We start from the raw sequence: 15748 nt of genomic DNA, 5'->3' as shown, positions 1-15748 counted from the left end.
TTTAAAAGTCCTTCGTGAACTTAAGTTACAAAGTTCAATTAGTCTACAATTTCACTTTATGTTAACCGTTGAAACTCGAATATTTAAAAATGGTTATTTTTTTTTTTTTTTTGCCAATTTACATAGTCGAACATTGCTTCTTCTACTCATACCCCTTGGCTCCGAGCTCTCCAATGTCAATGTTTTTTTTTTTCTCTTCTTCCATTTCTTCTTCTTTCTTGCTTCGAATCTGTGTGAAATCATAAAGCTCAGCAGTCGCTTCATATTACACGCCCTACAATATCTAACAGTTTTTGACTCTAATAAGCATGCCGGCAGCAGAGGCAGCTGCCGCTCGTATTCGTGTTCGTGTTCGTGTTGTTTTAGCAGTGGAAACAAGATCAAGTGTTTTCAATTGGAAAATTAAATCAAATTCAATCAAATCAGCATGTGTTATCCACACACACATACACACGCACGCACTGGTTACAGGATACCTTTACATAACGAGCCAGCAGGAAAAGTTACGCGCAGGAGAGAGAGAGAGAGACAGAGAGAGAGCGGAGATAAAACAACATAGCAACGCATGACTGACGGCTTTTCTCTCTCTTTTTTTCACTTTGTTTTTCTTTTTTTTCAGTGTTGTCATATCATTTCCAGCAGCAACAGCAACTGAAAACCCACTCGTGGCTTAAAAAGGCATACAAATTGTGTGCGTAAAAGGTGGAAAAAAGCTGCCTGAGTGTGTGTGTGTATGTGCGAATATTCAGCGTGGTGTACAGTGGCTTTAAGTGGGAATACATTTAAATTGGAACAGCGCCACTGCAATTGCCACTTGACAAGTTGGCATGCCCAATAGCCGACTGTACTTCAAATCGATGGCTAGATAAAAACGAAGCGAACAATTCAGTTGCATGCTTCAAACGTGTGCAGTACTGTACTGTGGAAAACCGTTATGCTACAGCAAGTGAAACGCCACTTGGACTCGAACAGATATCAGCTGCTTTAAAAATTCATAAGATCAATTTCAGCATTTGGCATTACGGCTACCTTCAGCTGCTGCGGCAATAACCTCGCCGAGTAGCACTCTTAGCCATTCCAGGCACTGGGGAGTCCTGTCAATTGTTTACATGCGAGCATTTTGTGAATTGAGGTAAGACAACGAGCAACGAGTACACACAACAATTTGTTTTAAGTTAGAGAAGACGCAGCGGGGAGCAGCTGCTACAACAACAACAACAACAACAGCAACAAATGAACAGCCAAAAGTAAGAGAAAAATGAAATCAATGTGAATTATTGATGAATTGCGCAGCGGCAGACGCAGAATAAAAACGAATATTAGAGCAAGAACGAAACGAAACTTGGCAAAAGATTACCAAAGCTGAAATAATAATACACACACACCCATACACACACACACACACACACTTCAACAGTGAGGCACGCAGCGATAAAAATCAAATATCATGTTGCATACTTTCAGGCGCGTGACGCGAAACTCTCGTCCGTGGCATAAAATAATAATCAGAGTCTAAAGGAACGCTGAAATCCTAACTGTGAACCCCCTTGGCTCCCTCATACTACAATCTCTCTCTGCACTTTGACGCCATTATTAAAAAAGAACACAACAACAATAGCAACAGCAACAACAATCAGTAAGGAGCAAGGCAAAGGCATGTAAAAATATTATGTAATTTCATGCGCATTGCTTTTGATTCCAGTGTTGCCAAGTGACGTAAATTGTCCGCACTCTGGCAACGCCTCACTCTCAGTTTTCACTGCTGTCACAGTGTGATCGGCCACATAAAGGTTGATTATGTGAAGCTGCTCTCCCCCGCCGCTCTAGCTCTCGCTCAGCTTCTCGTTCGCCTGCTCAACTAATGTCGCTCACATATTACACATAGTACTTCCGCCCAAGCCCCCGGCTACCTCTATCTCAGTCTCGTGATTTATGCAAATGGTCGTCCAGTGCGTAATTTACAATGCACACACACATCACGAAACGCATCACGTTTATCGGACTGCGAGAGCATTATGTGGTCTCTATATGTTCGCTGGCCGTACAGTGCCAGCCATATAATTTGGCGCACTCTCCATCACAAAGCACCAGCTTGACTACTTTGGGTATATTTCTTATAAATCGGAAATATAATTATTAAGTGAATTGTAAATATGCCCATCTATATCTATATCATCTATAAGTTCATTCACAGATATTTGCTTGACTTCTAAGTTTTGGCTATTTCAGAAAAATATCAACAAGTTTTATTTTTCCTCCTTACTGTTTGCTTTTTATTTGCGTGTCCTTGAAAATTATTAACCGCCCTGGCTAGCCCGCCCTAGTTGGATATTTTTATTTCATTTCATTTGCGCATTACATTACATTTGCCCAGTTGCGAGCGGGTCTTGACTTAATAAGCTCCCAGGTGTACAATTTTCAGCAGGTCGCTCGACTCGTAATGGAAATTATAGCTGATGTCATACACAGGGGAACTCTCTCTCTCTCTCTCTCTCTCTCTCTCTCTCTCGCTCTGTCGCTCACTGCCCCGCCCACTGCAACCCTTAACAATTTGCTACCCGAGTTTTACTTGTTGCAAGTGGGTCGCATAACAACAGCAACAAAACTTTGGAGTCTCTTAATGTTGTTTTTCTTTTTTCTCTCTCTCTCTCTCTCTCTCTTTCTCTACTATTTGCCTGAGTGGATTAGTTGTTGTTGTTGTTGCCGCTGCCCCAGGCGCAGCAGGTGGAGTGGGCGACAGCTAGTTGATTTATAATTATGGCACTGAGACGACAACGACAACGACAACGAAACCAACTCCAATTCCGGCTCCGACTGGCAAACACAGCCGTTTCCATTTCCATTTCCTTTTTCCCCTTGCAAAGTTTCAAGTGTTCCACAAAAAGTTCGCTCAGCCGTATTTTATTGCTTTCCTTTTGCCTAATTGACACAATTTTCTTTACGCATTTTAATAACAGATGAGGTTAAGTTCGAACATTTATTGATTTACTTATGAATTCAAATTCTCAATTGAAAAGATTAAATTGAATTATTTCTTATATACTGTTATACTATTTAATATGGATAGTCAAGCAAAGTTAAGGAACATTTTGTGATACATTTTGATTCGTCAGGTGAGTCACGTTAACAGCGCACTAAAAACTGTTTCAATGCAACAAAAAAAAAAAAAAAAAAAATTTGCTTTTCACGCTCCGTGATTTTTGGTTGCCAGCGCAGGTTAGCCATGGGTGTGGCATTTAATTGAATTTCGGGCGCAAAGTTAATTCAATCGCCTGCGCCAGACGCTGCCCTGAATTGCTCCACCCCGCCTACGCCCGCTCAATCTGTTTTTATTTTTCCAGTTAAGGCATTTAAGTTGCACTTCTAGCAAAATAAAGCACAGAGAGAGGCAGAGAGAGGGAAAGAGAGAGAATGTGTATGTTGCGGAAGGAAGGAAGCGGCGTAGAGCGAGCCCAACTAATTGACTTTCTAATAGTTGCACAAATAGTTTGCTCTGAGAATTTGCTGAGCATCATGTCGAGACAATCGAAAGTTTTTTTTTTTGGGGGCAGCGCACACAAATCTTAACGTGCAAGTTTTTCGTGACTCTTCCCGAAAATATTTGGGCGCAACTTTTGGCAGCCGCATCCGTATTCGAATACGCTCCGCCGCCTTCGCATCCCCCGCTGACACTTGCCATCTGGTTTGTTACGGCAAATAGTTTTAATGGGCGGCGGTTTTTAACGCCAACTTTTACGGAATCGGCGTGAAGGCGACTTCTGACACACACACACACACACACTGCTTAAGTTGCGTGTGAGCGAGGTGGAGGAGAAGAGTGGGTCAGCTGCTCTTCCTTAACTCCTCCCTTGCAATTTGCAAGCCAATTAAATTTGACTGCTTTTTCGCTGGCAATATTTGTAGCAGAGCTGTGGCAACTGCATAAATAAACACATTCAGCTGTGCCACGCCCCAAGCCAACCCCCGTGCGTCCGTCAGTAGCCCATCTCCAACTCCAGCCGCTACTTTGTAATTTCGTGATTGCGCATTTATGGCTTCATTTAGAGCATTTTTATGTGCTGCCTCCCGTTCCCACAGGCGTCTTTCATTCTTTCTTTCTTTTGTGAGGGCTTTTGGTGATGGGGCAGGGGCAGGGGTAGGGGCGAAAGATGGGTAGCAGCATCTTTTTCGGGTAATTTGCAGCGTCCTTTGAACCCGTGCTTATCGCACTCTCGGCTACCCACAGCGTCGGCCATATTTTACTTAAATGTCCTGTTCATGTAAATGATGTGGTTGCCTCGCCTTTGCTTTTCCTCTCCCCACCTGCCGCTTTCGATTTCTATAGACCGTATATCAAATGGGTATTTGCATACTGCACACACACACACAGACAGACAGACAGATTGTGTGAGGGGAAATTAAGGTCACATTTACTTAATGCTCTCTCGATTTCTGTTACGCTCTCGCTCAGCACTCATTAAATAAGTCAACAAACGCAGCGGGCAAATAATAAAGCGAATGAGTGAAAATGCGAGGAAACTGCGTAATATCATTAATAAAAAGAAATAAATAAACTGCAGCAAGGAAAACAGACGTTGTACGAAAATTGGTACTCGCTCCAAAGTTCTCTCGACTGTAATTGTTGAAACGCTTCAGCAGTTTAAATCAATTATACGTAGAGCGCCGACTCTTCGAATGGTTCATTAAATTTTCAAGTGCTCGCCAAAAGTTCTTATTTACAGATGAACTGTACAATGCGCAGAAATTAGCTAGAGGACAGTTGGTGCGCTGCACAGTAAAATAAATTAACTTAATATACGTGTAGACTCTGACTAAGCTAGTTGTATTATTAATGGGTATAGAACCGGATGAAAGACTGATCCGCACTGAACTTGAAATTGGCTTGGTAACATAAGAAACTAGTTCATTGGAGCTGTTACTGAATCAGTTTTGAGTCCTTCCTCCCTCTCAAGTGCCCTATGCTATAAGCATTTGTTTTTCACATCTTCAATTAAATTTTTAGTTTTATTTCATTTGCACAGCTGCACAATATCAACTCTCTCTCTCTCTCTCTCTCTCTCTCCCACTTCAGTTGGCCATCCTTTGAAGCACTTGGCCAAGTTTGGAGTGGCCCCACTCGTCGGTGACTCGGCAGCTACTTGAGCTGCGCTTTAATTAAATATCAATTACGCAGTCAGCTAAACTCTCCAATGCCAGCTGAAAAGCAATCAATTAAGTATGCTTAGTTCTGTCCACTCAGCCCTAACCCCCATCCCCCCCTCGCCTGCCCCATCACTATTTGTCTGCTGTCTATCAATTCGAATAAAAAGGCGAGAGAGTGCAGTGCAAATATTTATTGTCGACGCCAAGGCGCAGGCAAATTGATTGTGCCCCAGTCCAGCGAGCCAACGAGCTCCCTCCACCCCCTCCCCCCACACAAAGAATGCCCTTCAGGCAATCCGTTAACGAACGACACATGGCGACAGCAAACATTGGACAGTGGCGAGCAGACACTGGACAGTGGGCATGGGAGTGGAGGGGGGGGGGGGGGGGAGGTAGGGCGGTTGATTGCAGAAACGACTTGTAAACAAAATTAATGCCACAAAACAACAAGCATTAGCGCACTTTTGCTGCCGCATTGCGTGGCTCATTAGGCTTGGCGCCCGGGGCCGGGGCTGAATACTGAATACCAAAGCCGAACTCTGAGCCACCGAACCACCGAACCACTCAATGCTCGGCATTAAAGCGAATTACTTAATGACCACACGCGTGGGCTTTTGATGCCAACTTTTAGGCGCTGCCACACCCACCTACACACACACACACTCCCACACACACACACACGTGCAATAGGGGAGGTCAGCTTTCTTTAATTTCAGTTTGGGCTCTTACTTGGCCTGCTTTATGGCGCTGTGCGTGATTGCTGTTTGTATATTGCTTTTTAATTTTGCTCGTTACTTCGCCGTTGAGCCAAGCAAATGACTCATGCAAGAGCGAGAAACCAGGCAGATCGAAGGGGAGAGCAAGAGTAAAAGAGACAGCCTCAATGTGCTTAGACTTTGGCTTTAACTTGTGCATTTCTGGTGCTTGCGATTTCTCTATACACGCCTCAGCTTTGGCACATACATATTTCATAACTCGGGCGCCATTCGCTGTTCACTTGAAACTTTTTTACAACTTTCTGACAAAGTCATGTTCTTTACAGTCTTTCGCATTTTAGTGCACATGACTCGTAAACTTAATGCAGCAGTCCACTGGGTAAACACTCATTTCTCACCTATTTTCGGTATGTTATGCAGGTGAGCTTCAAAATGTTTGAGTAATCGACAAATATTTGCTATGAAAACAAGTTTTCATTTCTATGGTAAAACTCAAATAAACAATGAACAATTTACAGTCAAAGTCTTTCGACCTTTGCAGTGTATTTAATCAAGTAATTAAATTGACGTACATTACGGAATTAGTTCACTTTGAAAATATGATCACACATAATTAGTCAGCCAAGTGGCACGCCTCGCCGTTGGTTAACCAGCTGCAGCAGCTGCTGCAATTAGTTGACTGCCTGAGCCTGTTTGGAGGCCAATTCGAAATGCCACCGCACTAAACAAGCCACTGGACGGGGCCGCTAAATGGCCCGGGCGAGCGCACATAAACCACACAGCCAGGCGGTCATATGAGGCGTATAAGTTGGCGGGCTTGATTTCATTTAAAAATTTGTGTATGGCTCTATTTATTTAGTATTTTAATGTGTCTAGCTTGTTACGAGGGGCCGTAGTAAATGGCAGGAGACGGCGCGTCGCACAGACAAAATGCCGGCGAAAGGCGCACGCGAATCGCACCCACTGTTGCCGCTGCTCTATGCCACTTATTATGAGGTAAACGCATACACACACACACACACACACACGCACATGCACACACATGGTTTGCAATCTAAAAAGCCGTGCATTAAATATGTATGCCATAAAATGGTTGCCTACTTTTGCGGGCAAACGCAGCACATGCTGGCCCCGCCCCTCTCGACCAGGCAGAACGTTGACAACTAAAGGAAACGTGTCGGCTGCGCCTGTCGCTCGTCGTTGTTGTTGTTGTTGTTGCCTTTTGTTTGTCGCTGAAGAAATCAGGTTATCGATTTTTGCCGCTTTGCGCATTTGCTGCTGTTTGTTTAGCACTAAATACACACACACACACACACACACACACAGTCGCACACCGGAGGGGCACATAAAAAAAAATACACATAAAATGTTGTAGGCAGCTGCCATGTCCTTGGCACAAGGACCTTCTTAAAGCCGAGAGCTTAGCGAACGGTTGGCCAAATTGAAAACTGTCAACGTCCTCGGCATCGTCCTTATATGCAAATTGTCCCTCTAACAATCGCCCGCACCCACACCCGCACCCGCACCCGCCTGTCACTCACACTGTGACAGATTGTCTCAGTCTCAGCCTCAGCCTCATCTGTGGCACGGTCCGAGTATTTAATTTGCCCAAAGTAACTAATTTACAAGCAATTAGTGTGCACACACAAAAGTACAGTCAAGCCTCAGCAATGCAACTGGATTTGTCATCATTAAATGCAGTTACTTTTGGCCAACAATTGATATTGATATCGATATGGATATATGCGTAGCACGTCGCAAAATCACAATAAATTGACTCTCAATTGTGGCTGCAGCCAGCAGGTGGAGCAATGTGGTCAATTGGTCAATTGTAAAGCAATCAAAATGTCAAAGCCACGGATATTGCGGAAGGGTCAGCTGTTAGGGAGTTGGGATAGGATAGGAGTGGAGAAACCATTTATTTGTATTCATATTACATTCATAGATTTGCATGCAATTGAAAATAATAATTGCACTGCATAATGGCTGATATTGAGACAGATCAAGTGACTTTACCGATTCCGGTTAGTTTCAGCTCGGCTCTTCGATTACATTTAGAAACATTTTTTCGCAAGTTTTGCCTCGCTTTAAATTTGTTGAATTTCAACTTGAAGGCAAACAGGAATTTTCCTAAGTAGTCGTACTACAGATTGGTCCTTTTTCCTTTGACTTCACTGTTTGCTTCCCAATTACGTACGGTGCGCCTCTACCTTCTGCCTCGCCGACTCTCCACACTCGGGGCAATCAAATCAAACAAATTGTTGACTAAATTCCAGAGAAATAAATAAATAAAAAGCAGCCCAGACCATTAAATCAAGCACACGCACAGTTGGCTGCGGACATCAGAAGGCCCCCTCCCCGTTCCCCTACCCTCGCCTGCTCCACCTCTGGCTGGGCCATTACCCACCCAACCTAACCTACTCTGGAATTACCATAACTAAATGCAAAACAGGGTCTGTGCTGTGCATGGAGTGGGCGTGGCAGTAGCGACACTGACTAAATAGTGGCCGTAAAATAAAATGTATATATATATATATATATATATATATATGAATACAAATGTAATAGCACATACATGTATGTATATTTAGATATTGAAAAGACGCTTAGTTGCTAAATAAATAAATTGTTAATATATGCAACAGCGAAAACACAATCAAAAATAGAAACAATAACAACAATTGTTGCCTGCCAGTGAGTGTGTTGAAATTTGGCTATAAATCAGAATTCTGGCGGGCCAAGTAAAAGTTTCGCGTGACAAAAATCAACTAATGTGGTTAATAAAATGCCCACCAACCCCGCCTCCAACAGAAAAAAACACAACAGCAAAAAAAAAGCCTGCAAAGTGCGAACGTTCAGCTGCTGCTGCCATGGGTGGTTGGGTGGTTGGGCGGTTGGGTGAAGTTGCGCGTTGGGGCGTGTTGCAAGTTTATGAAAAGTTAAACAGAACTTAAGCAACAAACGAGGCAGCCAAATGCTGAGAGGGGCACAGAGAGAGAGAGAGAGAGAGAGAGAGAGAGAGAGCAGCACAGCAGAGTGGAGCGAGGCGGGGAGTCAGCGGCAACTGTTTTGCGGTGTTGATGTAAATCACTTTCAGCGCTTGCCGCTCAACTTTTTCTCCAACCACGCCCCACTCCTGCTGGGGGGCTGCCTGCCTTTCGAAATTTATGCAAATGTGTTGGTTGTTCTCATTGTTGGCTAGCCCGCCCCTAGGTGGCTGTTGCTGTGGCTGTTGATGTTACAGCGCCACCTGGCGCTGGCAATTGTCGTTGACATTTTCACCTGCTTTTTGGCACTATTTAGCTCACTTTTCACTTCTCGCCGGCAACTTTTTGAGCTGCTTAAATTGTTTTTAATATATTTCCGCAACACTGAAAGGGTTAGGGGTCAGGGGTCGGGGGTCAGGGGTGATTGTCGAACGGGTCGAGGGGCGGGTGATTGACAGCAGAGACTGTTTAGTGTTTAGTTAATTTATGTAGCGTCGCCTTTGATAAGTTTCTGACATTTATAGCCGCCTAGGGACGGGCGTTAGGGCCTTGAAACTTACGTGAGAGATAGTTAACGGCGCTCAGATATCGTGACAGCTAATCGATGAATATTGAAATGCTTTCTAGTTAGTTTTATGACTGCCAGTTGACAGACGTGGGCACAATGGGCGTGGCAGCAGGGGCTTGAGTCTCGCTGTGATTGTGTCGTACGTTCGAGGTGCGCACGCAATGGGAAATGAAGCCGAATTCATTCACTTGGTTAAAGTTATTTATGCCCCGAACAGAAATGTCACCTTAGAGAATAGGCCAAGTGCCGAGAGTATTCAGCATATTTATTATTTTCTATTTAGGGAACACTTTCAGTGGAATTATTTACATAGCTATTAGGAGGCAAAAAGAAAAGCTAGACTGCCTCATCGAGAGTTAATAGGCGCACAACTGAATCAAGATTTCGTTTTTAAATGGAGAGAATATGCTATATGATATACATATATCAAAATATATAGTCTATATTCATTACATTCCATTAGTATAAATATGTATATTTGATCTCTGTTAAAAATTTGTTCCTTTAAATTTGATATCATTTCATTTGAGTTTTTTCTTTTTCTGCGAAATGCATTCTCACACATTAAATGCACACCACATATTATTACCACTTAAAAGACCCATTCCAGAGACCAGTCATATATAGCAGTTATACGAGAAGCACATGTGATATATGCCATTTTTGTCGGCGCATTGTAATCTGGCGGATGGCGCAAAATGTTGCTGGAAATTATAGCGAGTGAATGTCATAAACTTTGATTTCCTGCCGCGTCGGTATGGAACGACACGAAAAATGGCGGCCACAGCAGTTAGAGTTGCAGTTAGAACGGTTAAGCCCGGTTCTAGCCACAATTTTTATGTCTGGCTAACACGCACGATTCGCATGAGCATGAACAGCGGCGTGGTGGGAAAGGGAAAAGGAAAAAGGGGAAAGGACGTCCAAATGGCTGTCTAAATCGACTGTGACTACTATTTAATTTATAAAATGCCCACACACAAAACACATTTCACGTTCACTGGCATGAATAAAAAAAAAAAAAAAAAAAAAAAAACAAAAAGGGAAAAGGAAATCTATTTTTTATGGCTCGCTTCAGTTAGAGCTTGAAAAATGCTGCAAAATGCGAGAAATAAAATTCCAACTGCAATAACTAAAAAAAAATTGAAAAAATGGGAGGCATAAAAATATCTATTAAATGCCTGACGGTGGCACACGATGGAATTTTCATGTTTTTCGAATAGTCCCGTTGTCCGACAAAACAATGCAAAGGCTCGACTATACCAAAAATCACCCAAATCATCGCACTTTGTGCTCCTCAGTCGTCCGGCCTACTCTACATACTTTTTTTTTTTCCATATATGAGCACATTTTTTCCAATAGAATTTTCATATATAACTGTGTCGGGTTTTACAGGCCAGAAGCTGCAAAGCTTGTTACACTTCGTATTTATCTACAATATGCATGGCATTGCGGAATTCCAGGTTTACAGTTATGCAAACTTAACCATTTAACAGTACTTACAATTTGTACATTTAAGTGTTATTTGTGTGTTGCGAAATGAACTTACCTAGAATGAGAAAAAAACAGAAAATGGCGGGTTACTATTAGAGTGGAAGAAGTCTTTAAATTAATATAATATACAATACGTGATTAATAAATAAAAATAAAATAAATATATAATTATATAAAAATAAATATTAATTATGTATACAAGCTGAAAATATAATAATGAATGAACACATTGATAATCTCAAATTGGATATCAAACTGTAGATATATATATATATATATATTTCAGTATCTCTCATAAAATTTCAGTATCTCTCATAAAATAAGCAATCCAATTTCCTCAAAGTCTGCAGCCACAGACATACAACAAATTTGTGGCACAAGAACAACAAATTTTCGGTTAACAAATGTTAGTGTGTGCGTTTCTGATGTGTAAAAGTTGAGTACAACAAAAGTTGCAGTTGAGAGCAAACAACAAGAACTAGAATAGAAACAGAGATCAAAAGTCTTGGCTGATGATTGTTGCGTCTGTGTGTTTTGGAGTTCATATACATTTGACAGCCATTAGCACCTTACTCTCAAATATTTACACATACCCACACACATACCCACACACACTCACACACACACACTCAAACACTCAAATAGATTAACTTGCTCGATTTCCAACTGTTTAGCCAAGCATGAAATTGTGCATACGCCGCGTATGCCGCAACGCATTGCAATTAATACACGTCGCTTGTTAGTTGAGTTGGGTTTATAATTTGCCATGTTTGCTTTTGTTTAATATTTAATAATTACATTTTCACGTTAATATTTATTGTTGCTGAAGTCAACGAACCGCATTCAGCTCGTTGTGAAAGTAGGAAAAAAATAATATATATATATATTTCAGGTTTTTTTTTTCCATTATTTGTAATTATAATAATTATTGTAATGATTATTCATATAATTTGATTTATTGATAAATCTAGCAGTTACACACATGACGAAGCGCTCCCGTTATGTATGAGCCATAATCATATGCAGCCCCCGGCTTAGATGGCCCAAATGTAATCAACACTAATACATGCACAGACCACATGGACAAAGCCCTCCTTTGCATATGTGGGCTTGTGTGTGTGTGTGTGTGTGTGTGGTACAGGCCACAGCGTAATCAAAACTTATGTCTCTGGTCAGCTAGGCTCAGCTTTGGTCAACTCGTTCAATTTTAATGGTCAACAAAATACATTCTGGCAGCAGCCAAAGGACATGGACATGCTCCCCTACCCTCCTCTGCCTCGTTCTAGCTGACTGCTGTGTTGATAATAGTGTTAATTATGCGCCTGTCAATATGCCAAACGTTGCACAGCCTGAAATTTGTTGCATGCAACAGCACAGCAGACAGACTCCGTTGCAGGCCCACACAGACCGTTCTCAAGAACCTTGTCCGGGCCGGGCCAACAGCTCAACAGCTGCACACTCTAATTGCAGTTGGTATCAAAACATTTCCGTATCAAATCAGAAGACCCTGTCCACTCCTCCTCCACCATGATTTCACAAATTTTTGCAGCTGTTTGACCGTAGGCCACAAAACTCAACTCAAGAGCAGCAAAAGGCAAATAAACAATGAGCCAAAGAGCAGCCCAGCCCCCGATGTGAATCAGTTTTTAATCAAAGTTCAAGCTCGAGCAATTAATCTACACTGGACGCTGATGGCACAGAGAGCCGAGAGACAAGTCGGCCTGCCTGTTAAGAGCATTATAATTTGCATACCGTTGCAGCTGAAATGCCTTGCAGGTCTTATTTCCCATCCAGGCAATTGCATTCGAATTTGATTTCGATATCAAATTCAACGAATTGCAGAATAAATAATTGGCTCAAGGACAATCATTGAGAGGGCTATAATAATCAAAGCAATCAGAAACACATTTAAGACAGTTGATTACGGCAGAAAGTCGACAATAATACGAAAGTTTAAGATATTATTTTAACAGATTATATTTCTTAATTTAAATATTTCAAAGAGAATATTATATTCTTATAATTCTTCATTCGATTTAGGATTTTCACTGCAAATACAATATTTAAATGATTTTCTGTTGGGGTGCATATTTTACTGTTATAATTTACAGTCTTATTGTGCTCGGCCAACTGTTTAATTTATTTAATACAATTTTCAAAAATATATTGCAGATATGCAAGCACGCACACAACTAAACACACACACACACACATGTATATGAATGGGCAATGAGTATATTAGGCTTTACTTTGTTGTTGTTGTTGTTGTTGCTATTGCTGTTGCAAACAACAAAAACAGTCGCCATTTTGTTTTGCTTTCGATTATAAAATGCAATTTATGGCAGAGATGAGTTTATGCACAGATATGTAAATGTGTGCGTGTGTGTGTGTGAGTGTGTGCAATGTATGTTTGGATTAATGTAAAATAAATTTCAAATTTGTTTGACCTATGGCAATTGGCAGCTGACACATGCGCCCAGACATAATATACTCGATGCATATATTTGCACAGTTTCCCAAAATATATAAATATAGATGAATATATTGATACATATATATATTTATAATGTTCGCACACTTTGACAAAGGCTCATTAAAAAGAACAGCGACTAGGAGAGGGTAACACAATTTGTTGCTAGTTTTGACAAATGCAATCGTAAATGCGTTTATGCTAATTAAATATCAATGAAAATGCTCGCAAATTGCGCGCTAATGTAAAATGTAATTTAATTGCAATTTAAAAGCACAAAAACGCTCCAAAATGACAGCTGGACAGGCGGGAGGTGCATTGGGGTATTTGGGCCGTTGCTTTCGTTTCAATTCAAATGCGAATGCAGCATCACCTCAGGTCAAAGAGCGATAAGCGCCAATTGCTGCGGTCGCGCTACTAATTGCACATGACAACAAATTGAGTCTGGCCGATAAGATTTACGTATTATGGATAGATAGAGTTGATGCATAGAAAAATAGAAATTATATATAGATTTTCAATATTGTCACTAAACTGTTTACTCGCGTCTGATCACGTTCTGCGCCATTGATTATTTATTTTAGCATCATTTATTTTATTTATTTATTTTTTTTGCTGCCAGCAATTTTATAAAATTTTTCACTCATTCACAAATTGTGAAAAGCTCAATTAAAACTTTAATAAGCCAGTTGCTATCGAGGCGAGGCAAAGGAAAAAGACAAAGCGCAGGGCAGGGCACAGCAGGAACAGTGGGGGCACGCAAAGACACACACACCACACACCACACACACACACACACACACAACCCACACACACACACACACACACACACCACACACACACACCACACACACACACACACACACACACAACACACACACCACACACACACACACACCACACACCACCACACACTACACACACACACACACACACACACACACACACACACCACACACACACACACACACACCCACAACGACACACACACACACACATCCACACACACAACCACACACCACAACACACACACACACCACACACACACACACACACACACACACACACAACACACACACACACACACACACACAACACACACCACACACACACACATTCACACACACACACACACCACACACACACACACACACACACACACAACACACACCACACAACACACCACACACACCACACACACACACACACCACACACACACAACACACACACACACCACACACACACACACACACACACACACACACACACACACACACACACACACACACACACACACACACACACACACACACACACACACACACACACACAACACACACACACACACACACACACACACACACACACACACACACACACACACACACACACACACACACACACACACACACACACACACACACACACACACACACACACACACACACACACACACACACACACACACACACACACACCGCTCACCGCACATACTCTGTTTTTGCGGCCATTTCGCGTCGAGTCCCTGGTCTTAATGTGCATTAAACCCATGTGTTCCGTGTTATTGTTGTTATTATCCAGCGTGTTGTTTTTGCTGCTGCTGCTGCTGCTGCTGCTGCTGCTGCTGTTGTTGTTGTTGTTGTCGTTGCATAGCATTGCGCTAATTAAGTGGCTTTACATTTGCCCTGAAATCCTGCGGCCTGCATTTCCCCTTCCCCCTGCAAGCCACACTCTGTGCTTTGTTCTTTGCTCATGTCGACTTTTTTATTATTATGGAATTTCTCTTGTTGTTAGCCGCGTGCTCTAAAAATTTCATAATTTCTTTGGGAATTTTGACTGCCAGTTAACTGGATTGACATTAGGCCAAAGCACTTCACTTTACTTTTACAAATTTCTTATCGCTGCTTGGGTATTTATTTAGTTTAACAAATTTAATCATTATTTATTATTATTTATTTTATTTATAAACTTTTTTATTCATTCTCTTAGGCTGCACTTTGCTCCAAGATTATTCATTCCTATTTCAAGAAACTTCGAGTGACTACAAATAATACTTATAATATATTTTGTCAGATATTACGATTTAATGATTTAATTTTATTATCAGCCCTCAGCCCTCAATGTATGCTTTTTATAGGTTAGATTAAAGAATCCTTTAGCATTTATTAAATGCGGCAAATGTTTCAAAATTTGCATCTTTTTTGGTCACACAAATTAAATGCGCTGACAAATGGCGCAAATTAGTCGTTAAAATAAAAGCACACGCACACACACACACACACATTCGATTTCTAAGGCTGCAACAAATTTACGAAATGTATTTTAATTGCAAATTTCATGGCTGTTGCTTTTGTTGTTGTTGTTGTTTTTATA

The 15748-nt window shown here is 41.5% G+C and overlaps 1 protein-coding gene and 1 long non-coding RNA gene across 11 annotated transcripts in view; both read right to left on the bottom strand.

Annotated features, from left to right (window-relative positions):
• The window catches only part of pum (pumilio), a 204546-nt gene that overhangs the window by 14098 nt on the left and 174700 nt on the right, over positions 1 to 15748 (bottom strand). The window lies entirely within an intron of this gene.
• LOC149092214 (uncharacterized) lies at positions 209 to 3022 on the bottom strand. Its single transcript, XR_016196234.1, has 2 exons — positions 2542 to 3022; positions 209 to 2500 (listed from the first exon to the last, which is right to left on the bottom strand). It is a non-coding gene; the product is annotated as an uncharacterized LOC149092214 (long non-coding RNA).

The sequence above is a fragment of the Drosophila navojoa genome, chromosome 2 (genome assembly GCF_054131105.1).
Source record: "Drosophila navojoa isolate 15081-1374.11 chromosome 2, UAZ_NAV_1.0, whole genome shotgun sequence".
NCBI classification, from domain to species: Eukaryota; Metazoa; Arthropoda; class Insecta; order Diptera; family Drosophilidae; genus Drosophila; species Drosophila navojoa.
Note: the sequence above shows the minus strand (reverse complement) of the source record. Positions and strands in the feature narration are given on the sequence as shown.